Source organism: Macaca fascicularis, chromosome 12 (genome assembly GCF_037993035.2).
Source record: "Macaca fascicularis isolate 582-1 chromosome 12, T2T-MFA8v1.1".
Lineage (NCBI taxonomy): Eukaryota > Metazoa > Chordata > Mammalia > Primates > Cercopithecidae > Macaca > Macaca fascicularis.
In genome coordinates this window covers 9697586-9723317 of record NC_088386.1, presented here as the reverse complement: position 1 = coordinate 9723317, position 25732 = coordinate 9697586, and the positions used below count along the sequence as shown (strand labels likewise).

At 47.1% G+C, this 25732-nt stretch overlaps 1 long non-coding RNA gene across 1 annotated transcript in view; it reads left to right on the top strand.

The window, feature by feature from the left end:
- LOC135966417 (uncharacterized) overlaps positions 1 to 25732 on the top strand; it is a 239658-nt gene that overhangs the window by 34276 nt on the left and 179650 nt on the right. Inside the window, exon 2 of the long non-coding RNA XR_010579740.1 lies at positions 986 to 1138. This is a non-coding gene — a long non-coding RNA (uncharacterized lncRNA). The remainder of the gene's footprint in view (positions 1 to 985; positions 1139 to 25732) is intronic.

The window sequence follows — 25732 nt, the reverse complement described above, 5'->3', positions numbered from 1 at the left end:
TCAGAATAAAAATATCAGTTACTCTGCAAGCTTTTACGAAGAGTCAGGAAATGAAGGCTGAAGCCTACCTTCCTGCCCACCACTCCTTCTCCAATTAAAAAAAAAACAAACCAAAAAAAAAGAAAAAACAAAAAACAAAAAACAATGAGAGGCGCGAGAGAGAACAAAAACGGGAAAATAAAAGAAAAAAAAATCAGACTTGGGTCAAAAGCAAATTCTCTCAAGTGATGGAGTTTTCCAGGCAGTTTGTGAAGCGTGTTCTCTGAAAAGCCACCTATACTTTCAAATACCAAGCCTAAAAGAGGTTGTAATCACCATGGTATATTTCATTGACAGAGAGGGTCACAAAGCATTCTGGTCAAAAGTAGATAATGTCATTCCGACAGAAATATGGAAATGCAGAGAGCTGGCTTTAGTCATATAGCCGCACTTGGATTTGCAGGTTGTGGCCCTTCCTTAGGTGATAAATACCAAGTGGCGAGGGTGTGTGATGGATGGGCTTGGAAAGAGCAGAGGGCCATGGGGCAGCGAGTGATGTGTCCTGGGGACCCAGCGAGCTGGCACAGAGGATGGTCACGCTTTGCGACATTAGGTGGAGATCAGCTGGGCCAGGCTCCCACCCCCAGCAATGGGGGACTACAGAGGCCCCGAGAGGGCAGACCCGGCACAGGGAAGTGCAGCCCGGGCTCTCTTTGACCTTCGCATGGATGCCGGGGGTCTGGGGCCTGGGATGCCTTCTAACATTCAGCATTTAGCTGCCTCTCGCCCTCTGGTGGTGCCTCCTTCCTGTTCCCTTGCTTGACACTCTAGCAGCTCTTGCGGTCTGGGGATGACGTCTGCACTCCTGAATGCAAGGGTGCACGGCTCTTTTGGGTCCCCCTCACCTGGGCCCTGCTGGCTCTCCCAGTTCACCTCCCTGCATCTGCATCCTGCTCCCATCATCCTCCTGGCTAACGGAACTGAGTTTAAGCATCATGTTTTACAGGAAGTATCTTTGGTGCTTCTGCCTGGCTGGAGAGCTCAACGCTTGGCTGCAGACCCTCTCTGTGCCCCGGATAGCTACGAGACTTCCTCCATCATGGCACTATCGTAACAGGGCCCTGTGGCTGTCAGCTGGTTTGTCTGCTTCTCCTACTAGGTATGAGCGCCTGTTTTTTCTGTCTCTGCGTTGCTGCCCCTGACATGGTGCTTAGAAGTGGGGGAAGCCTGTTACAGGTTGGGCTTCCCAGGAAGCAGGCTCTGAGATGTTCAGCGGGCAGGAGATTTGGTAGGGGAGCCCAGGGGAGCTACATCTGTGGAAGGGAGGGGAAGGCATCAGAAGAGGGCAGAGGAGAGGGAAGTGCTATGATGCAGGCCTGCCACAGTGAGCACAGCCCCGTGGGGAGTGCTGGAGCTAGATTGGCCCTTTGGAGATTTCCTTTCTTGGGCAGAGGAGGGCAGACCTTTCTGCTCCTGCCTGGACCAGTCATTGGGTGTGGGCAACGCTGAGAAGAGTGTAGCCTTAGGTGAGGGCTTTCTGTAAAGGAGGCAAACCCTGGAGGGGCTGAGAGCTCTTCACTCTGCCCACAGTGCCCTCGCATCTGGAGCTGCAAGTCCCCACTAATGTGGGATCTGTGCAGCACATGCACCATCCCCACAGAACCCAAGAACATCAGGATGAATTGATGCATGCACGAGTCCAGCAGTCCAGGCTTGTTTTGGGATTCTCAGCCACATCTGTCCTCCTCAGACACCTTCTGTGCTCATTCATTTTAATATAGCAAATACTTGAGCACCAGGTGCTGTTCTGGACACTGGGACAGAGAGGGGAACTGGGCAGATATGGTCTTTGTTTGTCCAGAGCCCATGTTCTAATGAGGAGACAGACAATAACTGCATCAACAGATGAGCAACGCAGTTCTCCTGCCGCGGGGTTCTGCAGAAAATGAAGAGCATGATGGGAGAAGGTCGGGGGACAGGGGAAGAGAGGGGGCTGTTTCAGGAAGGGATGAGGTCAGAGTGCAAGGCAGGGACCAGGTCTTTGGTTTGAAAATCAAAATAAGGCTTTGATTTTATTGCAAGTACATTGGGAAGTTTTGAGAGTGTTTAAAGCAGGGAGTGAGCACTTATCTGATTTGTATTTTGAAGAGATCCTTCTTCTCATTGTTAGAATACAGGAGGCAGGGGAGAGAGTGGAAGCCAAGAGGTTGGTTAAGAGGCAGCAGCAACACTAGACAAGAGAGGGCTAGGGCTGGGGCAGGGGAGAGGCAGCAAGGGGACAGAGAGGGCCATAGTGGGGGACGTTGATCGGGTCGGCTGATGGACTGAAAGTGTCTCTTGTGGGAAACGAGGGCGGGAAGCTCCTGGTGGTTTGGTTTGAGGCACCGAGCATTCCGTGGTGCTGCTTCCTAAAATGTTGCGGATCTGTTTCCTCCTCCTTTTCTTCATCGTACATTTCCCGTGGGAAGTCCCATTTCCGTGCAGTTAGAGTTTGCTGCTTAGAGGACAGATGAACCACATCACGCTCATGTTACAAATAACTGTCAGGTGACTTACCCAGAAAATGCATATACAATACTGGAAACTCAGGCAAGCATTAGAGGTCCTCAGAGGACGGAGTGTGAAAACGTGGCAGCCAGCTCCACTCGTGCACACAACCAAGCATTTTTTAAAGACTATTTTTTGGGGAGTCTGAGCGAGGACAGTGGTTATCTGGCCCTTTGGTACCAAGAAAAGTTTGTGCTTTCACTACATTTTAGCTCCTGCCGTATGCGGAAACACAGACAAATCAGATGAGTGCCAAAAGAAATAGGAAGCTAAGGTCAATTTCATGGAAATTTCTTAATGAGTGAGCCGTAGAAACAAAGGACAAATATTTGAGTCACAACTTGATTTGGCATTTCACAACCTCTGCAGTGACTGGGGTGATGGCCGACGCTGCTTTCAAGCTCTTCGGTCTCAGGGCAGATCTCAAGAGAAGTGTGAGCTGTGAAACTCATCTGGGAGGCCGTGCAGGTGTGGCCGCTGGTGGAGCTGGGGGACATCATTGCTGAGGGACAGTGGATGTGTCTGCTCCCAGCTCCCCTAGCTGCAGAATGAGCCACCTGCCGGCATGTGTGGTGCATGGAGTGAGGAGGTCTTGGGGCCACAGGTTCTCCAGAACCTCTCCAGTTGGTACTGGGATCCAGAACCATTGCATGGAGGAGCCAAGGTTGTAACTACGACAGTGATGCTGAGAATGGCATCTGAGGAGTGATAGCATGGGGGACAGGGGAACACCATCAACAGGCTCAGGAGCTGGGATGGTGCAGGACAGGACGAACCGAGTCCAAGGCAGGCTGGGGAGCCTGGAGTGAGCTGCTGGGGGCAGCTGGCCTTTCTCATGGCTCTGGGAGTGGGTGAGGGAGGATGGGGTCTCAAGGAGACTGTGGGCAACAACACGGAAGGCCGTATGTCTTTCAAGAGAGAGGAAGATGGCCTGCCCAAGCTGTGGGATGTTTAGGGCATGCTCGGCAGGATGGAGATAGGCTTTTAGACCCGACAGACGCCACCAGGATCTCCTGGTAGCACCGATGTGACTGAGCTTCAGAAACGGGGGATGATGACCAGCGACGGTGGCCCACCCACCATGCTCCCTGTGACTGAGAGGCAGGGCTGAGCCCAGAGGTGGTGGTGTGAGGTGTGGGGTGCAGCCTTCATTCTGTTGCACAGCCACAAGGTCCTGAGGCTGACCTTGCCTATGACTGGCATAAGCCTGTGACTTCCCTGCAGTGGTACAATGACCAACTTTCACTTCTGAAAGGAGGCAGTGATGGGGTAGTAGTGGTCAGAGCCTGGTGTCTGGAGTTCTGAGCCCAGCTGACCTGCAAATGCTGCATGAATTGGGCAAGACACGGAACCTGGTGGAGCATCCCTATTTCCTCACTGGAAGCACAGTGGGGGTGGAGGGTGATAACTGCACTTCCCTTGTAGGGTTGTTGCAGGGATTAAATGAGTTAATATTTACAAAGCACTTAGAGCAATTGCTGGTACCTAGTAAACACTCAATAAATGTATAACCATCTCCTGAATGTTGATTGTTTGCCAAGAGCAGTGCTAGGATATTCCTGTGTAGAGAATTATTTAAACCTCACAATAGCCCTGAGCGTGGGACTATTCCCATTTTACAGATGAGGAAACTGAGTTTGAGATTATGTAACATCTTGAGGTCAGGCACAGGCACCCAGTATAGCTGCTGGACGAGTGTGCAGGAAACTTGGCTGGCGTTATTTGAAATCCTTAAGGATCACACTTGCAAGACCTAATGTTCAGCTCAGAAAGTGTATTTGTTTCCTCTTACTGGAGCAGGTGCCAACTTCATCGTTGACCTGCCTGTGTCCTCAGGCATGGGCAGGTGGGCCACCTGCTGCTGCAGGGAGGGAATCAAAGGGGCTGCAGGGAACAGTGTGGGATTGGAGCCAAAGGCAGATCCTGACATCAACTGGGGGAACATGGGCTCAAGCCAGCTCAGAAAAAAGAGATCGTTCTTTTTCCATCAAAGGATCTTTTGATTTAAAGCACCATAGCAGCACGGAGGATTGGGGAAGTGCTAAGTTTGTCCTGCAAAGGATAAACGGCAGTGCTCGGAAGGCTTCCAGGACATGCCATGTACTTCTTTCCAGGTCTCACAGCCTTGGCAAGAGCACACAGGCTCGGCGTGGCTTGGCTCTCTCACCGCTAACCAGGCTGTGCAGCTGCAGCACGTGAGGCTTTAGTTAAAGAGTAACTGGTGAGAAAGAGGAGGACTCAGCTCATAAACTTTTATTTAAGGGAGATTGAAGACTGCTCAGATGACTGTTTTGCAGAGCAGAAATCTGCACGTATCTGTCAGAATGGTGCTGAAAACCAGGTTCCTGTCAACGGGAGTGTCCACTGCATCCTGCATTATGCTAGGTGCTTTGTAGGCACTGCCTCTAGTCCTTACCCTAATGGGTAAGGTAGACTGCATATATGAGAGCACTGAGGCTCAGAGGGGTGACGGGACTCTGCCAAGACCCTGCAGTGGTGAGCTGGTGAGATGGGAATGTCACCATCAGAACTGATTTGCAAAGACCCTAACAGTTACCAGAACTGCCTCAGCACACATCTAATTTTGATCAAACGTGGTTCAAATGGGACTGAGAGGTCCCTTTAAAGAAATTTCTGAGCATGAATTGAGCTGGTCCTAACTCCAGCAAATGAGCCCTTCTTTAAGAAATGACACTGGTGTATAAAGTGTAACTGACATTCATAAGCTGGGAGATAGACAGCCTGCCTTGGAAAAGCTTCCGTAGTCTTTCCCTTTTAATAGCATGCTCCTATCATACAGGAAGACATGGATTTGATGAATAGGATTCCTTGTCTGAGGTTGACTCAGGCAATTTAGTCAGCATTCCACAGGGTCATATGGTCCCTCCTGCCTTCCCAGCTTTGAGGGGGTCTCGCTAAGCCCACCCCCAGCCCACCCTAAACTTCTCTCACATTGACCTTCCCCAGGAATATCAGTAACGTCCTTTCCCTCTAACATTCTGTGTGCTTGACATCCTACCTCCTCTTACAAGTCTGGCTTCATCTTCTCAGCCCACTATGCTGAGGTTGCCAGATAAAGTACAGGATGCCTAGGTATATTTCAATCTTAGAGTAACAATAAATGAAAAAATTTTTCTTATAAGTACATCCCAAATAACATAATATGGCCCATGCAATATTTCGGACAAACTTATAATAAAAATTATTCTTTGTTCATTTGAAATTCAAATTTAACTGGATGTCCTGTCTTTTTATTTGCTAAATCCAGCAACCCCACTGTGGGCTCTTTTCCGTTTAACTCTTACAGCATTTAATTGTCTGACTCATTCAGTTTTACATTGGGTTATTGTGTCTGTCTTCTCTCCCTTGCTGGGCTATTGGCACCCAGAAACTGGGGACCTGGCTCTGCATGGGATCTTATGCCATGCCTTCTACATAGCATATGCCCAAAAGTATGTTTAAGGAGTAAGCCATATATATATATGTATAAAATATATGTATATATAATATATATATGTATATATAATTAGATTGGTGCAAAAGTAATTGTGGTTTTTGCCACTACTTTCAATGGCATCATTGCCTCTGCTAGACTGGTGGCTTTTTGAGAGTACTTTCATATCCCAGCACTATTGAGGCTTGGGCTGGGCACAGAGCAGAGCTTAGAAGATGCCTGTTTATTTGTCTTTTCTGAAACACACCTCCAACATACATCTTAGCACACTGACCTTTCTGAGTGTTTTTGGACTACTCACTTTGCCCACACCCCCAAAACAAAATAAAGCAGCGAAAAACTAAGCAAAACTAAATTAAACTGATCTGAATGGAGCTTAACCAAACCGAATTAAACTAAACAGCTGGGGGTAGATAGCCTTAGTGGAAAGAATGTTCTAGTGGGTCTTGGCATGCACTTGGCGTGTGCTGAGGGCAGCGTGGCCCAGAGCGCTTGGGTTTAGCTAAGTCTAGCGTTGTGTCAAATGAGTGAAATAAACACGAGCCTAGCATTGTGTCAAACGGGTGAAATCAACTAAGTTTATTTATCTAATAAACAAATAAACACAACCACACTAAGACATTTTTCCGAGTTTGGGAAAATCTATTTGTTTAACATTTTTCTAATTCAGAACTGATCACGATCCCCCGAAAAGGCAGGACCAGAGTTCCCCTTTGAATTCCTCTGAACAAAACATTGGCCAAGCAAAATAAGAATATACACAACACCGTCAAGGTGGGCTTAACCTATTTAAAAGAACAAATTGCTTTTGCTTTCAAACAAACGAATGCTGCTCATATGAGATGTTTTACTCATTAAACCTGGACCAGCGAGTGCCTGCTTAGTAAGACAGAGTGAGCATCCAGGGCAGGAGGTAACCTGAGCTTGTGGGAGCAATTAGGTACACTTACACGTGGCCAGCATTCAGATGTTCTCTCCCCTCTGAAGACTGAGCTGTGAGAATGTAGAGTCCATAGGCCTTTTGTGGGAGAAGCTGGAGGTTCATCCAGTTCAACCTCTGCCTGAGATAGAGTCATGATGTGTGGTCGTGGGGACCCCCTTCCGATACCTTGCAATGGTGTGGGGCACAGCGCCCTGGATGCCTGGTCTGTCCTCTGTCTTATCTGGCACAAGACAGCCCCTTAGAGATCGACAGGCAGCTCTTAGGAGCCATCTGAGCCTTTGATTATTTGCCAAAGCAGAAATGTCTGCAGGAAGCAAGGTCTAAATAAGAGAGGGCTGTGCCATTCTCACGCCTCCTCTCCCATCTCCTTGGACTTTCTGAAGGGAAGATGGAGTAAGGTGGGCATGACTCCTTTCCCCTGAATTTGTGTTTGCAAGAGATGCCTTGACAGCTGTTTGGGGTGGGAATTGGGGGTGAGGCGTGGTTACTGATAGACGAGAGTTGGTAAACTGTCTTCCATTGGGTGGGTCTCGTGTGGGCAAGTGCAGAAGTAGGAGGTAGCTGAGGAGGGTAGGAGTTCTTTGAATAATGCAGGGGAGAGGAGTTTGAAATCAGGGATGGAGACATCAGAGAGGGAGGAGATAGGAAACCTGGGGTTCACACGGGAGCAGACACACAGCTCTCTGTAGGAAGGGGTGACCCAAGATAAATTTTGAGAACAGAAAACGTCCGTTGCCAAACTGGGGACAAAGTGATTGGTTCAAAAACACTCAGACGGCCAGGAGTGGTGGCTCATGCCTGTAACTCCAGCACTTTGGGAGGCCAAAGCATGAGGATCGTGTGAGGCCAGGAGTTTGAGACCAGCCTGGGCAACATAGACTGTCTGTACAAAAATAAAAAACCCCAAACAAACAAAAACACGCACACACACAAAGCCAGTAACCTCCCTCATGAGCTTCATGTCTGTTCACAGCTTCTCTTCTTTTCCTGATTCAAGAAGGAAAGGCCCAAGAGCCAGCCGATGCATTGTAAAGGGCTGTGTGGTGCGCCCTGCTAACTGGCTCCACTTCCTGGACGGTGGCAGGCTCCACCCCACTCAAAGGACCCTGCTGGAGGCTGAGTCTTGGCAGAGGGGGCTGTTCCCCAACCCTTTTCTCCCTTGTCCTCCAGAAGGGGAACAGCTCTTGCTAAAGGTGTTACTGCCTTGCTTGGCAGTTATGTTCGAGTCAAGCGTTTTTTCAACGGTGAGCAAGTATGCAGATCGTTCGAAACAGAAGCCCGTCATATGCTTTATATTCATGAAAACTACAGAGCAAACATTTGAAAGCCAAGCCATCTTGGAGTAATTTGCATTTTAATTAATACTTCAAATGAATTGCTGTGTTGAAGAAATTCCTGTTTCTGGCTTTTGGATCTTGAAGAGCAAAGACCAGGTATCAAAGTCCCTGCTCCAGCAGGCTGTGGTTGCCTTTGGCCCCTGTCTTGGCTGGCTTGGGCGTTCTGATGCTGGGAGAGATGCCTGGGATTTGGTTGCCTGCCAATTGTTCCTGAGGGAGGGGGCTGAACACACTTACTTAATTTCTTTCTCGGAAAAATTATGTATTAGAGTTGCTATCTAAATGGTGGTTGAAAGGGAATAGAGGTCATGCATAAAAAAAGACAGTTGTCAAAATTCCTCATGCTATTTAAAGGTGGCCTGATCATTTTATTATTTTTTTTGTAATCCTTCCAGACTTTAAAAAGCATATATATACATAATAATGAACATATACAGATTTATGTTATTTTGTTTCTATCTAGACAGGGAAACTTTGTTCTTCAACTTGTACACACTGATCTGAAATTTGCTGCTTTTTTGTTTTTAAAATGCAGGTATTGGCAAACTGTCCTGTGGGCCAAATCCAGCCCAAAGCCTTTTTTTTTTTTTTTTTTTTTAATATAGTTTTATTTTAGTTTCAGGGGTACATATGCAGGCTCGTTACATGGGTAAATTACACGTTGCAGGGGTCTGATGTACAGATTATTTAGTTACCAGGCAATAAGCATGGTGCCTGGTAAGTTAGTTTTTCGACCCTCATCCTCCTTCTACCCAACCACCCTCAAGCAGGCCCTGGTGTCCATTGTTCCCTTCTTTGTATCCGTCTGTGCTCAGTGTTTAGCTGCCAGTTATAAGTGAGAACATGTGGTGTTTGGTTTCTGTTCCTTATGTTAGTTCACTTAGGACAAAGATGTCTAGATCCATCCATGTTGCTGCAAAGGATATGACCTTGTTCTTTTTTTATGGCTGAGTAGTATTCCACATTTTTTTAATCCAGTCTACTATTGATGGGCATCTAGGTTGATTCCATGTCTTTGTTATTGTGAATAGTGCTGCAATGAACATATGTGTACATGTGTTTTTATGGTAGAATAATTTATATTCCTTTGGGTATATGCCTCGTAATGGGATTTCTGGGTCACTTCAGAGAAAAGAGAGAAGGGAGAGTTGGTGTAGGCTGGAGTGCACATAAAGGCTTCATGGAGGGGAAGGAAACTGGTCTGGGCAGGAAGAAATGGTAAGATTAACAGAAGTGAGGCCATCCCATGTGAGTGAAGTAGGGCCTGGCTTCTGTCTTCCCTGCAGCCCAGCTGCACCCCACATGCCCGTGACACAGGAAAGGCAAGTTCAGTTTTTGTAAGTAGTTTAGATGCGGAACTTTTTCTTTCAGCAAATGCAGACTAGGCTGGTGAGAGCTGAGGACAAGCTGATGGATGTGGAGGCTCAACTGCTGCGGTGGGGTGGCGTGGGGTGGGGTTGGCAGAAGGGTTAATACTGGTAGAGAGGAAGTGCCACAACAGCCACATTTCTGTGCGATGGAGGAAAATCTGTTCTTGGCTAAGGCTGTCACCAAGAAGGCACTCTTCCCGTCATACAACCAGGGTGTCCCCTTTTCGTGGCGGTGGGGGGGGGAACATGGTTCAAAGGAGAAGAAGGTGGAAGATGGTGTTAAGGAAAAAATTATTCAACAACATTTTTTGTTTGTTTGTTTGCTTTTGAGACTGAGTCTCGCTCTGTCCCCCAGGCTGGAGTGCAGGGGCACCATCTTGGCTCACTGCAACCTCCGTCTCCCCGGCTTAAGCAATTCTCCTGCCTCAGCCTCCCGAATAGCTGGAATTACAGGCATGCGCTACCATGCCCGGCTAATTTTTGTACTTTTTAAAAAATAGAGATAGTGTTTCACCATGTTGGCCAGGCTGGTCTTGAACTCCTGACCTCAGGTAATCTGCCTGCCTCAGCCTCCCCAAATGCTGGGATTACAGGCATGAGCCACTGCGCTTGGCCAACAACACTTGTTAAAGCACAGTAAAGAAGACTTTATTCAAGATATCACAATAGGTAAAGGGATCACTGCAATGGGATTTTGCCACAGGGAAGAGAAACGGGGCTCAACTTGAAATACAGCACGCACACATGAGGTTTACAGCCAAGGAGCAAGTTGGGAGAAAGTGGATGGAAAATTGTTAAGAGGAAACATCAAGGGTAAGGGGGATTTTGGCTAAACAAACCTAATAGGATCCTTGCTGACGACGGGTCAGGGTGACCAGACATCACCTGGAGGATGGTGGAGGACGAAGAACCTGGTCAGATATGGAGGGTGATCACGTATTGAGGGTGGGGAGATTCTTACAAAACTGACTTGGCCGGGTTCTTGCTGAAGCTGGATTTTTACAAGGAGGTGCACATATGGAGCTAGGAGAAGGCTGAGAGCCTAACTAAAGTTTGGTTAAGCAAAGACTCTTTGTCAATGGTCACTGACCAGGGAGCTTCGGAGCCCTTAGGCTGGAAGGCGGTACAGGGGCCCAGAGCACACATGGGGAGGGATACTGCTTCTTGCAGTAGGGCGGGGGTAGGTTATTTGCACAGACACAGAGCACCAGAGGGAAGGAACCGTCTTAGGAACTATACAAAATCAGGAACAACAGCATTTATTGAGCGCTTATGAGGCACTGGTAATGTTCTGAGCATTTTACAAATTAACTGACTGTATTAGTCAGGGTTTCCAGAGAAACAGAAACAATAGCACAAATAAAGATATAGATATAAAACGAGATCTGTTATGGGAATTGGCTCATGCGATTATGAAGGCTGAGAAGTTTCACAATATGCTATCTGCAAGGTGGAGGGCCAGGAAAGGTCATGGTATAATTCAGTCTGAGGCCAAAGGCCTGAATGAGTACCAGGAAGCTCCAATGTCCAAGGGCAGGAGAAGATGGATGGCCCAGTTCAAGCAGAGGGAGCACCGTTGCCCTTCCTCCACCTTCTTGCTCTGTCTGGGTCCTCCAAAGGCTGGATGATGCCTCCCCATGCTGGGGAGGGTGGCTCTGCTTTGCTTAGTCCCCTGATGCAAATGCTCATCTCTTCTGGAAACAGCCTCACAGACAGACCGAGAAATGTTTTACCATCTATTCTGTCATCCCTTTACCTAGTCAAGTTGACACCTAAAATTAACCATCACACTCATCTAGCTCCATGACAATTCTATTAGTATCACTTCCCTTTCTTAGGCAAGGAAGATAAGGCTTAGAGCAGTTATGTAAAATATCCAACATCCTTGGACCTTAGACACATTTAACTAAGTGAGGGGGTTCCTCTGTACTTTTGGATTCCCTGGGCCATATTGGAAGAAGAATAATTATCTTGAGCCACACATAAAATACGCTAACACTAATGATAGCCGATGAGCTAAAAAAAAAAAAAAAAAAGGAAAAAAATCTTGCAATGTTTTACGAAAGTTTGTGAGTTTGTGTTGGGCGGCTTCAAAGCTGTCCTGGGCTGCGTGGGGCCAGGAGGCCGCAGGTTGAACAAGTTTGCTCTAAGGAAACTACTTCGTTATATTAGCACTGGCCAATTGTGTGTCCTTGGGGCAGTTTCTTAACCTTTCTGTGTCTCCATTTGTTCGTTACAAAATAGTTGTTGTACCGGTTCTTTATAGGGGAGGTGTGCAGATTAAGCGAGATGTGCATGCAAAACCCTTGCATGGGGCCTGACTCTCAACAAAAGTCAACTGGTGTTATGATTTCTCCTATGCCGTCTGCCTAAGTGAAGTCTGGGAATTGCAGATGAAGAGGCTGAGGGTTTTTCATATATAGGTTCCGACTGTGCAGGCTGGCATGGGAAGAGGTCGGGTGGGAAGCACTCCAGCAGAACCTGAGGGCTACCAGCAACCTCAGTCTGGATGAGAACTGAGCCCATGATTTAGCAGAGAACCCTTCACTATTCTCTGAAGAGGAAGAACCAGCAGGCGATGCAGGGACCCTGGGGATGGTCATTTCCGGGGTGTCCTATCATCATGGTGAATTTAACTCTCTGAGATTCTCCTCCTTCCAGGTGGTACGTGTTCAGTCACTTTCAACAAATCCTTTTATCGCCCTCACGAAATTGTGGGCTAAATACTACCTCCAGGCATGGTTGCAGAGAGCTAGCTGGACAGGAGGGACCTGCCTTACTGTTGCAGGTGCCCAGTGCGAGTGGCCAGGGAGGCAGCAACCCTGATTGCGTTGGTGCCAGACCTGACTCTGCATCAGAATCAGCTGAGGGGTGGCTGGCATGCAGTCTGGGACCACCCGGGGACTCTGATTCTGCAAGCATGAGGGTCAGGAGTGAGTGTGCAGGGCCTACAAACATCACGGGTCATCTGGGCTTGTGGTCCTCACACCCAGCTCTGAGAAACCGTCTTGGACAGGAGACGGCCTCAGTAAGGCAAATTATCCTCAGTGTGCTACAAGACACTCTACAGCTGAAGTGTACCTGTGAATATGTCTATTGGAATCCTTCCCAAGAGATATACCAGCTCTACCCAGACACGCGCATCTTTAGGTGTAACCAGTGACATTTCCCTGCAGACACAGATGTATTACCAGGTTCCAACTTCCTGCTGCTTTGATTCCTTGTCTTGCAAAGAAGTTCAATTTGAATTTTCAGACATAAATATTTGGCATATACTCTTCTCCACCAATTGAATTCTCTCTGCAAATGGTTCTCCCTGAGTCAAAGCCTTCAAAAGTCCTTCAAAAGAAGTACTGTAGTCAAGGTTAGCTTGCTCATTCTTTAGAATCCTCCAGGTTGAATATGTGGGCTGGATTCAGTTACGACACGATATGGGCGAGTCATTTGAGGAATGTGGGAACATAGTTTTGACATTTTAAGCCCTGATAATATTTGAAATCAAGGCAGGATAACGACTTTTATTAATTACCCCTGTCTCCTCCTGCTCTTCTAGCCTCTGCCCCGCACCAGCTGTTAAACATTTGAGAAAATGGTAAATGAACATGGTTATAAGCAATTATGAGTTTTTCTTTTTTAAGGGACAGATGGAATCAAGGTTTCTATTTTAAGAGGTTTTCAAATTTAGGTTATATCTACACAGTGCCATGTTATTGCGAGAGAACCATATGTTTTCTTTCAGTGTCATTGAAACTTCCTTCTAAAATGGGCCTGGATCCACGGTCAGTGCTGTGTATGGGAGCGAGTTCATAGATGCTTCACTTACACAGACTGCCTCACAGTAATTCCACCTTTTCCCACCTTTTCCCCATTTTTAATAGTGAGGCCAGGAGGAGAGATGAAGGGGCTGCTTCTTGGGGAAAGAGCAGGGCCTTGCGAGGTGCGTTGTTGCTGCTGTACACTTCATCAGTCACGGTGTGTGCAAACTGGCAGCCTCATCACAGATCATTGCTGGAATCCAGTGTCCCATCTGTCTCCATTCAATTAAACCTCCTTGCGGGCCGGGCGCGGTGGCTCAAGCCTGTAATCCCAGCACTTTGGGAGGCCGAGACGGGCGGATCACGAGGTCAGGAGATCGAGACCATCCTGGCTAACACGGTGAAACCCCGTCTCTACTAAAAATACAAAAAAATTAGCTGGGCGAGGTGGCGGCGCCTGTAGTCCCAGCTACTCAGGAGGCTGAGGCAGGAGAATGGGGTGAACCCGGGAGGCGGAGCTTGCAGTGAGCTGAGATCCGGCCACTGCACTCCAGCCCGGGCGACAGAGCGAGACTCTGTCTCAAAAAACAAAAACAAAAACAAAAAAAAACAAAAAAAACTCCTTCGAACAGGTCCTCAAAGGGACTGGGTTTGTGGTGGAACAGTGCAGACAACACACTCCTTGTTCAACCTGGAACCAGAGCAGCAGCCAAAAATGGTTGGTTCTCGTGACGACAGTCCCCCGGACCGACCTGAACCTCCATGGCTGGTGTGTGGCTATTGCCCTCTTCTACACAGGCCGCTCTGTCTTCCAACCTGGCAGATGTCTAACGTCTTCAGCCTTAATGAAATGCCCAGCAGGTGCCACTAATGGTTCTGACCCCAAGAAAAAGAAATGCGAGTTGGGTGGTAGGGATTTAAAAGCAATAATCGTAAAACAAGTATTCCTAGGCTTTTCTTTGCAAGCCAGTTTGACTGTGGCCCGGCGTTCTTGTGGGCTGGTGACAGGAGTTGGCTGGGACAGGCGTGGTGCAAACAGGGCAGGTTGTGGTTGCAGCTCTGCGGGGTCTCTACTCCACCACCTGCTGTTTTTTGCCCCATCCCCATCTGCTTGGCGCCTGGAAAGGCAATGACGTTATCGTACTGAGCTTTGGCATTCGCAGCCGTAATGTTGCGATTGTGTTTTGTATGCATGTAGGAAGCTGCCTGGATGTTGTTTTAATTTTCTTAAGGCACTTGGATTTTTTAAAAACTCCTTTTCGAAGCAAAGGTAGCATGGCGTTTTTAGTTAATGAGCTTGTACTCTTTATCTTGTCCTGCTCTAAGTTAAATTGGATCTGCTTAAAAAATATAGACTCTTAATTGCTATGCTTAAAAGGCCATCTTACTAGGAAGGGTCTGGTTAAGTAATGGCTTTTTTAATTAATAGTAAGCAAGGCAGCTCCTTGGCTCCTTCCACTGAGGCAGAGAGGAGCCTGACCTCTTCAGGGACCCGAGGAAACTCTCAAGGCTTTAAGAGTAAAGAAAAGCACAGGGTTTGTAGTCAGATTGCCCTGGTAAAGAATCTTGCTTCCACTGCGTAGTAATGAGTGATACTCATCTGCAAGTCATAACTTCCTTGTGTTTAAGGTGGGAGTGATAATACCCACCTCACTGGGTTGCTACAGGGATTAGAGATAGTTTGTAAAGCATCTGGCATGGTTCATAGCCTGTGGTAGTTATGTGGCAGCCGTTACTAACTGGCTGTGATTCCACAGAGCCTGCCCTTGGGGAGAGTGACATGGGTCCTAGAACAAGGAGCTATAAACCAAGGAACCATCATGGGCCATCCGGAGACAAGCAGGGGGAACAGCACATCATGGCTCAGTATTTGTGTTCCTACATTTCTCAGACTGTCTGTTCAAGCATTTTGAATAATAGCCATAGAAACCAGAGATAACAAAGCTTTAGCAATGGCTCCTTCTTTGGAGACCTTCCAGGATAGGTAACTCCCACTCCCCTCCCTGGAGGGATTTGCTTACATTCCAATTTTAAAAATAGGTTTCTCTCTGTAATGGAGAATGGAAGTTACCAGTAGCCCTATCTAAGATCAGGGTTTTGTCATTTGGGGGTTCCTGTCCTGTGACGTGCAGGTGCCATTGGACCTCACCATGTCACCTTGTGGAGGTTGGGGTTTTAAAAAAACTGATGCTAGCAACTGCTCCAGCTGCTGCTTTTGCTGTGAGTAATACATGGTCTTTGTCTCCGATCCAGGTGTCTTGTGTCTTCTGTCACTATATGTATATAAAATGGTGGCAGGTTAACTTATTAGCCTACGAAGCAGGATGCCATCTCAGGCCCTTCTCAGTTTCTGATTAAACACTTTAACACTTGGTTCTCGTTCTGGAAAGCAAATAATTCTTCCTACCCTGAAGGGTTGTTGTTAAGACTAGAAGGACAAGAATATACGTAAAAAATATACTACTATTTAAATATTTTTATATAGTAGTATATTTATACTACTATTTTATGTATAAGAATATACATAAAAAGGCCGGGTGCGGTGGCTCAAGCCTGTAATCCCAGCACTTTGGGAGGCTGAGATGGGCGGATCACGAAGTCAGGAGACCAAGACCATCCTGGCTAACACGGTGAAACCCCGTCTCTACTAAAAAATACAAAAATCTAGCCAGGCGAGGTGGCGGGCGCCTGTAGTCCCAGCTACTCGGGAGGCTGAGGCAGGAGAATGGCGTAACCCCGGGAGGTGGAGCTTGCAGTGAGCTGAGATCCGGCCACTGCACTCCAGCCTGGGCGACAGAGCGAGACTCCGTCTCAAAAAAAAAAAAAAAAAAAAGAATATACATAAAAATATAGACATAGTGGTAGATGGATAGATACATAGATAGACAAAAAGAGTGATGCCTGGTACATACCTGGCTCTCAAAAGATGACAGTTTGATAGCCAGTTATTGCATCTGCTGAGACTGTTGTGTGGCAGTTACATATGCAAATGCGGATGAGATGACACTGAGAGAGGTAGAAGATGCATGGGAAGCAGCATTGGCTGGAAGACCTGGTCTGCCCGCAGGGAGCTGCATCCAGTAGGCAGAGGGAATAATGGAAAAATGCAGCAGCAGCACAGCCTTGCTCAGCTTTCAGTTGGGAGGTCCTGACAGCGTGTGGGGGAGAAAGGAGAGAACGGTGTGGGTGGAGGCTGTTAGGGATGACTTCCTGGGGGCAGGTGAGAGTGGTTTTAGGCCAAGGTGGATGAGGAAAGGGCAGGGGGTATTTCAGGCTGGAGTACTGCCTAGGCAAAGGGGCAGAGGAAGGAATGAGCTCACGTGTGCTTGCCCTCCTTCACACCTGAGCTTCAGTTAGCTGCCTAGTGCTGCAAATTTCTTTCCTAGATACTGCTCAGATACAGCCTCCTCTTTCTGACGTTGGCCTCGCTGCCATCCTACTGGCCTTAGCAGCTTCCTGGCGACAGTCCCGGAACTGTCCTCCAGCTGTGCTACTCTCCTCAGCCAGCCTCCCCAGAGCCACCAGGGTGCTCTCTGGAAATGCAAATCTCCCTTTGCTTTAACCACTTATGGGATTTTATTGTCTTCAGAATGAAGATGAACTTCCTCAGTGTGGCTCACCAGATCCTTCCTGGGCTGGCTTTGTCTTGACAGTGTCACTTCATCTTTTTCTAACCCTCCTGCTCCTGCTACACTGCATGGTCTGTGGCTTTGTGAATGAGCCATGCTGTGTTTTGGTGTGACTTTTCATAGACCACTTACTTGGACACCACTCAGAACCTTTTTGACAATCCAATCCCTACTCATCTGCACACAGGGTTACTGAGCCTGTGCGTCTTGTGCTTCCAGTGTTTGCGGTCATCCCTGGCTTGCCTGCATGGCTCCCTCGCTGGTGGTAAGCTCTCTGAAGGCAGCAGCTAAGTCTCACTGGACTTGGTTTCCTCCATGTTGAGGACTGCATCTGACTCTTTGCAGGTGCTGATGAATAACTATTTCTGAAATCAGCCTGGCTGAAGATGGAAAAGGCATTTGGGAGTGGCTGGGTCCTAACTAGATGTGGTGGATGGACAGAAGAGGAAGCCATTGGAGGTTCAGAAAGCCAGAAAGGAGACTCTGAATTGGATTGGAAGGAGAGGACTAAGATTGCTACTTTTTCACATTTGAAGAAGTTGAAATGGCAGCACATCCTTCTTTGTAGTTTGAATTAGTGGCACTGAAAGACAGTCTGCTGCTTCCAGCACAGATGTTGAAGAAAACTGAACATCTTTGCCTGCACCTGCTCACCTCCAGCTCTGCACGTCTGTAGCTCCGTGTGCCGAGACTGGCTCTTGTGTTGTGTGCAGGTTGCTGCAAACTGTGACCCTGTGGGCACATAGGAATTCTTCCGAGGGGGTGCTCGTTTTGAGGTCCTCCAAGGTGGCTTCTTGGAGAAGAAATCAGAACCGAATTTATAGGCAGGAAACTCCTCTCTCTAAAAGCATCTCCTCTTGTATTCAGATTTGAAGGAGAGGAGTGTCCTGGCATGGGCTCACAACATCTTGGGTGATGCTGACATGGTGCCCACTACAAAGATATAAGGCAGCTCCAGGAAAGAGGAGCCCCTCTAGGGAAAGGGGGGCCACGAGTGAAAGAGGAAGTCATCATGCTTGATAATTTGGGCTATCAATTTTCAAAGTTCTTTTTTAACCTTTGACACTTGATTTGATCTTGTCTGAATATTCTAGCCTTGCCTCAGCTGTGCAATGGCACTTGAGAGAAAGATTTCACATTACCCTTGGATCTGATCAGTAAAAGCCTTCAGACCCCCATACCCAAGTCCAAGGAGAAGTTAACCATAGAGCAGCGAATCTGGGCTCTGGGACTCAAAGCCTCTCGCCCTGAGATGGGTCTCCTTCCATGGCACTTTTTGGATGACTCGTTTCCTTTATTCAGAAGGGCTGCTATCACATTTCAGGTCTTCTTGAAGTAGAAGCAGGTCTCACCTCTTTTTCTGGTATTCAGTGGCACTTCTTATAAGAATTGCTTCATTTTCCCGTCTGTTAAGAAGATCTGTATGCAAACCTACCTCTTTGGCTAGATTGTGAAGTGCTCGAAGACAGGGACTACATCTTTTTATCTCTTTCTAGTCTGACAGAAGTTTATTAAATATTAGAATGAATGCTGGGTGATCTGGGGCAGCCTGATTCTCTGAGTGCCTCATTCTCCCTTTTCCCTACCGTGCCATGTGTCAACACATTTCACTGGTGTCTTGGTTGCAGCCAAGTGGAACATTTTGTTGACAGAATGGGATTGCCCGTGGCAATTTCCTCAATGCAACATTCAGGACCGCTTTAATTTTTCACATTTCGTGAGGCTTTCCCTTCCTGAAATTGCTTTCTTGTGGCTTTTGCTAATAGTTTCACACCTGATGCCAGAGAGGGAGAGAGAGCCTTAATGGGTGAAAACACAGGTGTAGTGGAAATTGCCTGTAAGTAAACTCCAAGATTGGGTGTTGGGGGACGATGTGGTAGGAATAGCTTCACTTAGTTTGTATGGGTGTTGAAATGACATACACGTTTCTTGCCTCTCAATTGAAACATATTCACTGGGTTCCTAACATGAACTAAAATCTTTTTAAGGCCCCTGCCAAACAAGAGATCTATAACTCTATTGTCTATTAATTCATTCAACAAGCCTAATTGTCTGTCTTCTCCAGTGGTCTAAGAGCAAATTAAAGGTGGTTTTGAGGTCTCATTCGTCTCTGCCTTCACAAGGTTCCTCATTGTTTCCACTTGGTGCATGCTCAATAAATGTTGTCGATCTGCTGTTGAATGATGAGTCTTTTCCACCTGGGATTTCTTATGTCCTGTGGCATTAGGACCATAGCAACAACCGCATCTCCCTAGCAACAATTCTGGGTGATAGAGATGGATCATACCATAATTGCAAATCCCAGACCTCTGAAAAAGAATGTGATTATTTGGCGGCAGAGCAATGAAAACAGCAGATAAAAGAAGTGTTATGGAAGGACAAATTAGCAGGATGCCTCAGGCCTGTTTAATCCACAACAACCCACTTCCCATTGCCTTTGTCTATCAAAAACACTGAATGTCAAGGGTTTTACCCCCTCCCAGAGGTCCAGAACAGCATCTGGACTCAATACAGTTTCTAAAACATTGGGAGATATTTTTAGAGTCATTCAAACCTTTTTGTTGTCATTTTGTATTGGCAATTCACAGAACTTGTGCTGTTTGATCTCCAAACTGTCTTTTACTCCTCAGTCTGAAGTTGGGATTTAAATATAAAGGTTTGGCGGGGAGTGGTGGAGGAGACACACAAAACAGATGGCGGACTTGCTGCTGAGACCTGTAGAGATGACATTCCTCTGACAACTTCCTTTCTCCCCAGAGTTCCCTTTTGGGTAACGCAGAGCAGAGAATTCTCTTATTGATCTTGAAACTGAAAGAGTTAGTTCCCAGTCACTGCAATTGACAAAGGCTTTTGCAGCTCATTAACTGCCAGATTATGTGGCACAATTCATTAAAATTCTGTTTCATTGACTGCATTTGTAAATAGGCTTGGGGAAGTTTATCACTTTTGCCTCTTGCAGAGCTTTCCTTCAATGAGTGCATTTTTCTTCCCCTTTCTCCTGCTAGAAAAAGTCTGAAATAATTTGCCACAAGATGTGTTATCATTTAAATGTAAACGAAAATGAAATACTGGCTAGGAATTACAGGTTTGTATATTTTTTTCTTTTTATTTGCTACAATCTGATTATTTGGGTTACTTTAATAAATACATTTGTTTCGAGCTCTTGCCACATTAATTTTGCATAAATCATCATACTTCTTAGCAGGCCTCTGCCCTGTAATTGCTTTCATTTGAATATAAGCAGAAAGGGAAAGATTAAAGGCAACTTAAAAAATATATTTTCCTTTCATTAATACCTAAGCATTAAAGAAGTTATTCTCAGTAAAGCACTAATCTTAAGATGAACCCGGAACACAGGACAAAGAGCAGGAAACCAGACTCTGGGCATCCCCCTTCCCTTTCATGTGTTCCATGGAGCCATTTGCTTTCCCCAGAGGAGGCATTTTCTATAAAGGACCACATAGTGTATATTTTCAGGCTCTATGGTCTCAGTTGCAAGTGCTTACCTCTGCCATTGTAGCACAAAAATAGCCATAGACCCGGACGCGGCAGCTCACACCTGTAATCCCAGCGATTTGGGAGGCCGAGGATGGTGGATCACGAGGTCAGGAGATCGAGACCATCCTGGCCAACATGGTGAAACTCCGTCTCTGCTAAAAATACAAAAATTAGCCGGGTGTGGTGGTGTGCGCCTGTACTCAGGAGACTGAGGCAGGAGAATCACTTGAACCTGGGAGGTGGAGGTTGCAGTGAGCCGAGATCGTGACACTGTACTCCAACCTGGTGACAGAGTGAGACTCCGTCTCAAAAAAAAAAAAAAAAAAAAAAAAAGCCGTAGACCAGGGGTCTTCAACCCCTGGGCTGTGGACTGGTACTAGTCCACGTCCTGTTAGGAACAGGGTCGCACAGCAAGAGGTAAGCAGCGGGTGAGTGAACTTTACCACCTGAGCTCCACCTCCCCTCAGATCAGCTGCGGCATTAGATTCTCATGGGAGCACGAACCGTGTTGTGAACTGTGCATGTGAGGGATCTAAGTGGTTGTGCACTCCTTATGAGAATCTGACTAATGCCTGATGATCTGAGGTTGAACAGTTTCATCCCCAAACCATCCTTACTCCCAACACCAGTCCATGGAAAGATTGTCTTCCATGGAATTGGTCCCTGGTGCCAAAAAAGTTGAGGACTGCTGCCACCGACAACACTTCCATGTACTTCCATTTCAATGTGCTTTTATCTATGGATGCTGAAATGAGAATTTTCTATAATTTTCAAGTATCATGAAATGCTTTCCCTGTTCCTTACCCTTTCGCTCTAACCATTCGAATATGTAAAAACCATTTGTAGTTTGAGGGCTGTCTAAACATAGGAGGCAGGTGGGATTTGGCCCACTGGAGGGTTCTAGATTGCTGACCGCTGCCCTGGAGCACTGGTTCCCAGTTGTGGCTCCTGGATTGGTGCATCAGCATGACTGGGAGCTTGTGAGACCTGTTGAAGGTTAGTTTTGATTTGAGAATGTGGGAGTGTCCCAAACACTAGGGTCTGTAGTTGACTAAGAATCCCTTCCCTTCCCTTCCCTTCCCTTCCTTTCCCTTCCCTTCCCTTCCCTTCCCTTCCCTTCCCTTCCCTTCCCTTCCCTTCCCTTCCCTTCCCTTCCCTCCCCTCCCCTCCCCTCCCCTCCCCTCCCCTCCCCTCCCCTCCCCTCCCCTCCCCTTCCTTTCGAGATAGAGTCTCGCCCTGTCACCCAGGCTGGAGTGCAATGGCATGATCTCTCCTCACTGCAACCTCTGCCTCCCAGGTTCCAGCTATTCTCCTGCCCCAGCCTCCTGAGTAGCTGGGACTACAGGCACACACCACCATGCCCAGCTAAGTTTTTGTATCTTTAGTAGAGATGGGGTTTCATCCTGCTGGCCAGGCTGGTTTTGAACTCCTGGCCTCATGATCCGTCTGCCTTGGGCTCCCAAAGTGCTGAGATTACAGGCATGAGCCACCGCGCCCGGCCTGAACTAAGAATTTGTTCAGACGTCTGCTTTCATTCCTCTGATACTTACAAGAAAGTCTTTCTGTCTGCCCTGGCCATGCCATGAGGGGTGGTGGCTGGGAATGTGGGAATCTCTTGCCATGGGCATTGCTGTGGTAAACAACGGCACTTATGTGTTTGTTATTGGCCCATTTTCACCAGAGGCAGAGCAGGTAAAGTCCTCACATTTCAGCGTTTCCTGAGTGTTAGAAATGAGATTGAAGTGCCTTTACTGCAAAGCACCTGTGGGTGCTCCCTGCACCCCGGACAGAATGTCATTTGAGAGCCACGCCGTCCTGCAATTCAACAGTGACATTTCAACCCTCTCTCAGTATCCGATGAATCTTGGTTAGGAAGAGTAGCTTGGATTGTCTAATCAAACTTCTTTGCAACTGAGCTCAACAACACTGATTTTTAATGATGATGCAATCCTGATCCCATATGGTACAATGACAGCACCAATAACTACCGATTGCACTGAGCAACTGAGCATCTGCTAATGTTCCTGGAATTCACATATACGAACTCAGAGCCTTGAAGTAGGACTCTAAGAACAGAAGATATAGGTTGACGTCCTAATCCCAGAATGAAGACTCCTAATTTAAGTTGTTTTGCTAAGAAGCTCTCATAGTTGGGAAGTGGCTGAGTCCCTTTGCACATTCAGATTGATCAGAATCAAATGTTTCTGTTTTTTTCCTTCTAGATTACTCTAGGTTCAGAAATTACTAATTTATTACTTTTTCTAAGAAGCAGGAATCAGGAAAAAATAAACTGCTTGAAGTACTAGCCTGCATTACGACGTCTTCACGTGTCCCAGGAGTACTCCAGTTAGAGTGCCTTTAGCCAGGAGAACTCCTGCCCAGGTAAATCCTCCCTTCCTGACTGGCAGGGAACCACCTCTGTGAACCTTTAGGTTATGCAGAGCCGCGACTGATAGCACTGGCCGCTTGTGACGGGCCCATCCACTGTATTCCTTAAGCATGGCCAAAAGTGGAAAATTGCTCCTACACATCATTGGCTCCATTTCTGTGTTAGGTGGGTTATAATGGCATGTTATATATTTTTTTGTGTGTTAGGTGAGTTATAACGGCATGACATTATGGAATGTCATTTTTCCTTTCTTGTGAAAGAAAATGAACATCTACTTGTTTTAGGCTTCGTAAATGGAATTATATTTACAGGGTTTGGGACCGAATACTGCCACGGAGATGGCCTTGCACCATTCCTTCTTTCCCCTTGTAGGAGCATAGAGGAAGCTTAGAGTCAAACACTTCTAGACAACGGTGAGAGGTGCACATTAGGTGACAACAGCCGCTCCTGTAGCTCTGCATTCAAACGTGGTACCATAATGATCTTCTCCCTAAATTCACATCCTCTCCCTCAGCTTTTCTGCCAGTAAATTCAGGCCTGGAGGCTGAGACTGATTGCCTGGGGAAGGGGGAAAGGACCATTGCCTGCAACAAAAATGCCAGTTTTAGCTTAAGTTTCAAACGAAAGGTTTTAAAGACTTGAAGGCCAAGAGCACAAGAGAGAAAAAGGGGTTTTATGGGCTTTCCCTAGATTTTCTTTTTACGTATTGTCCCCAACTATCCATTTTCCATCTTTTTCTTATTGATAGAATTTGTACCCAGCCACGTTGACACCCAGAATGGAGCTACCTTGTGCAGCTTTCCTTACAACCAGGCGAGGGTGTCACAAAGTAGAACCAATGGGATGAAGGCAGAAATGTTGTGCAGCAGGTGCTGAGAACTTTCCTTAAAACCTAGTCAGAATGAACCCTATACCCATCTGCCTTGGCGTACAGATGTTGAATCCTGGGCTGTGGGGGCAGGGGTCCCTTCCAGGGGTGATGGAGTGGTGAGTAGAAGGGAGCCTGGGTCCTGAGGACTTAAGGGAGAGTTGCCTTATCAGCCGTGGAAGGCACAGCTTGGGCCTCATGACTTTTGCTCTTGGCGTTATTCATGGATATACGGCCAAATGTAATTAAGGTACGAATTAGTTGACCTTAAAATAGGAAGATTGTCCTGGAATCACCAGGTGGACCTAGTCTAAATTGTATGAGCCCTTGAAAGGGAAGATCTTTCTCCAGCCCATTGCAGAAGGGGAAGGCAGAGATTTGAAGCATGAGAAGGATTGGCCACGCAATTATTAGCTTGAAGATAAGGGGGTCTGCGTGTCAAGGAGATAGGGATCTCAGTTCCGCAACTGCATTGAACTGAATTCTGCTAACAACCTAGATGCACTTGGAAGTGGATTCTTCCCCAGAGTCTGCAGACAGCCCAGCCCAGCCAACACTTTGAAAGCCAAAGTGGATTTCTGCTTTGAGAGTCCCTGAGCACAGAACGCGGCTGCGCCACACTGTGCCAGGGCTACTGGTCCATGGATGCTGTAAGCTAATAACTTCGTGTCTTTTAAAGCGGCTGCATGTGTGGTGATTTGCTGTGCAGCAACAGACAATGGGTAGGCTAGCCTGTATGTACATGAAAAACATCTTATTTGCTTTTTTCTCAATTGCAGCCCAACCTGATCACAACTAATGCACAAACAAAGAATCCAAGGCTGAGCTGTTGGCTGTAGAGACAGGAGATGCAGTGAAGAATATTTCTATTTGAGCGACCCAGGTGGAGCGAGTGGAGGCAAGAATGTAGATTTAAGCATCCTTGACCTCCCCTATCCTTTGCTGGGGAGGAGGCAGATAAACAGAGGCTTCCAGAAGGGTTCAGGTGAGTCCTGGAGCAGAAGGTTTGACCACACATCTTCAGACATGGCCTGGAAAGACTGCTCACCTCTCAGAAAAATCTAGGGGGCTGCTGCTTCTCATATTGAGGTAGAAGGCAGAGCTTGGACACCGGACCAAACTGAGGACTAGCTAAAATGGGGATGGGGCAAAAACAACTTTCTATAAGGTACGCTCACCAGAGTGCCATGTCGGTTTACCATTGCCATGGCAACACTCGAGAGGTACCATCTTTGTCCATGGCAATGACCCAACTACCTAGAAGCTACCACTCTTTTTCAAGAATTTTTTTTGCATAATCTGTTCCTTAATTTTCAAAGTAAATATAAGTGTGAGTACAAAACTGCTTCTGAGCTGCCGCTCTGGGCACACTGCCTCTGGGGTAGCCGTGCTCCACAAGGCGCACCGCCTCTGCTGCTGCTTCAAGAAAAGTTGCTAACACCACTGGCTCATCCTTAAATTCTTTCCTGGACAAGGGTAACAACCCTCCCAGGCGAAGCCTCGATTTTGGATTCGCCTGCCCTGCGTCAGTGTGACACGCAAAAGCAAAGAGAAAATGCTTGGGGGTGGGTATGAGATGTGATTCTCAGGTTCCCAGGGTCTCAAGCTCTTCCCTGAAGCTGGACATCCGATGGGTGTGATGGCAGCCTTGGGCTCTCCAAAGAATGGCAGCCCCAGCAAGACAGTGGAATCGGTGGGGAAGAACCACAGCTTTGCAGGCCACGAGTCCCCCCAGCCACAGACACCTACCTTTGCAATGGGTCCAGCAGGGAGCCAGCCGCTCGCTCAGAGCACCAGGACCTTAACCTTTCCCAGTGTCCACCTGCCGCTGGGAAGTAGGAAGAAGCACGATGTTCTTGAGGAGACATTCAGGAAGACTAATTACCCAACTGCCTCCGACTGACAAGATTGAGCATTTACAGGTATCTTGCAATCAATAAGAGTTCAAGAGCAACATAAGCTG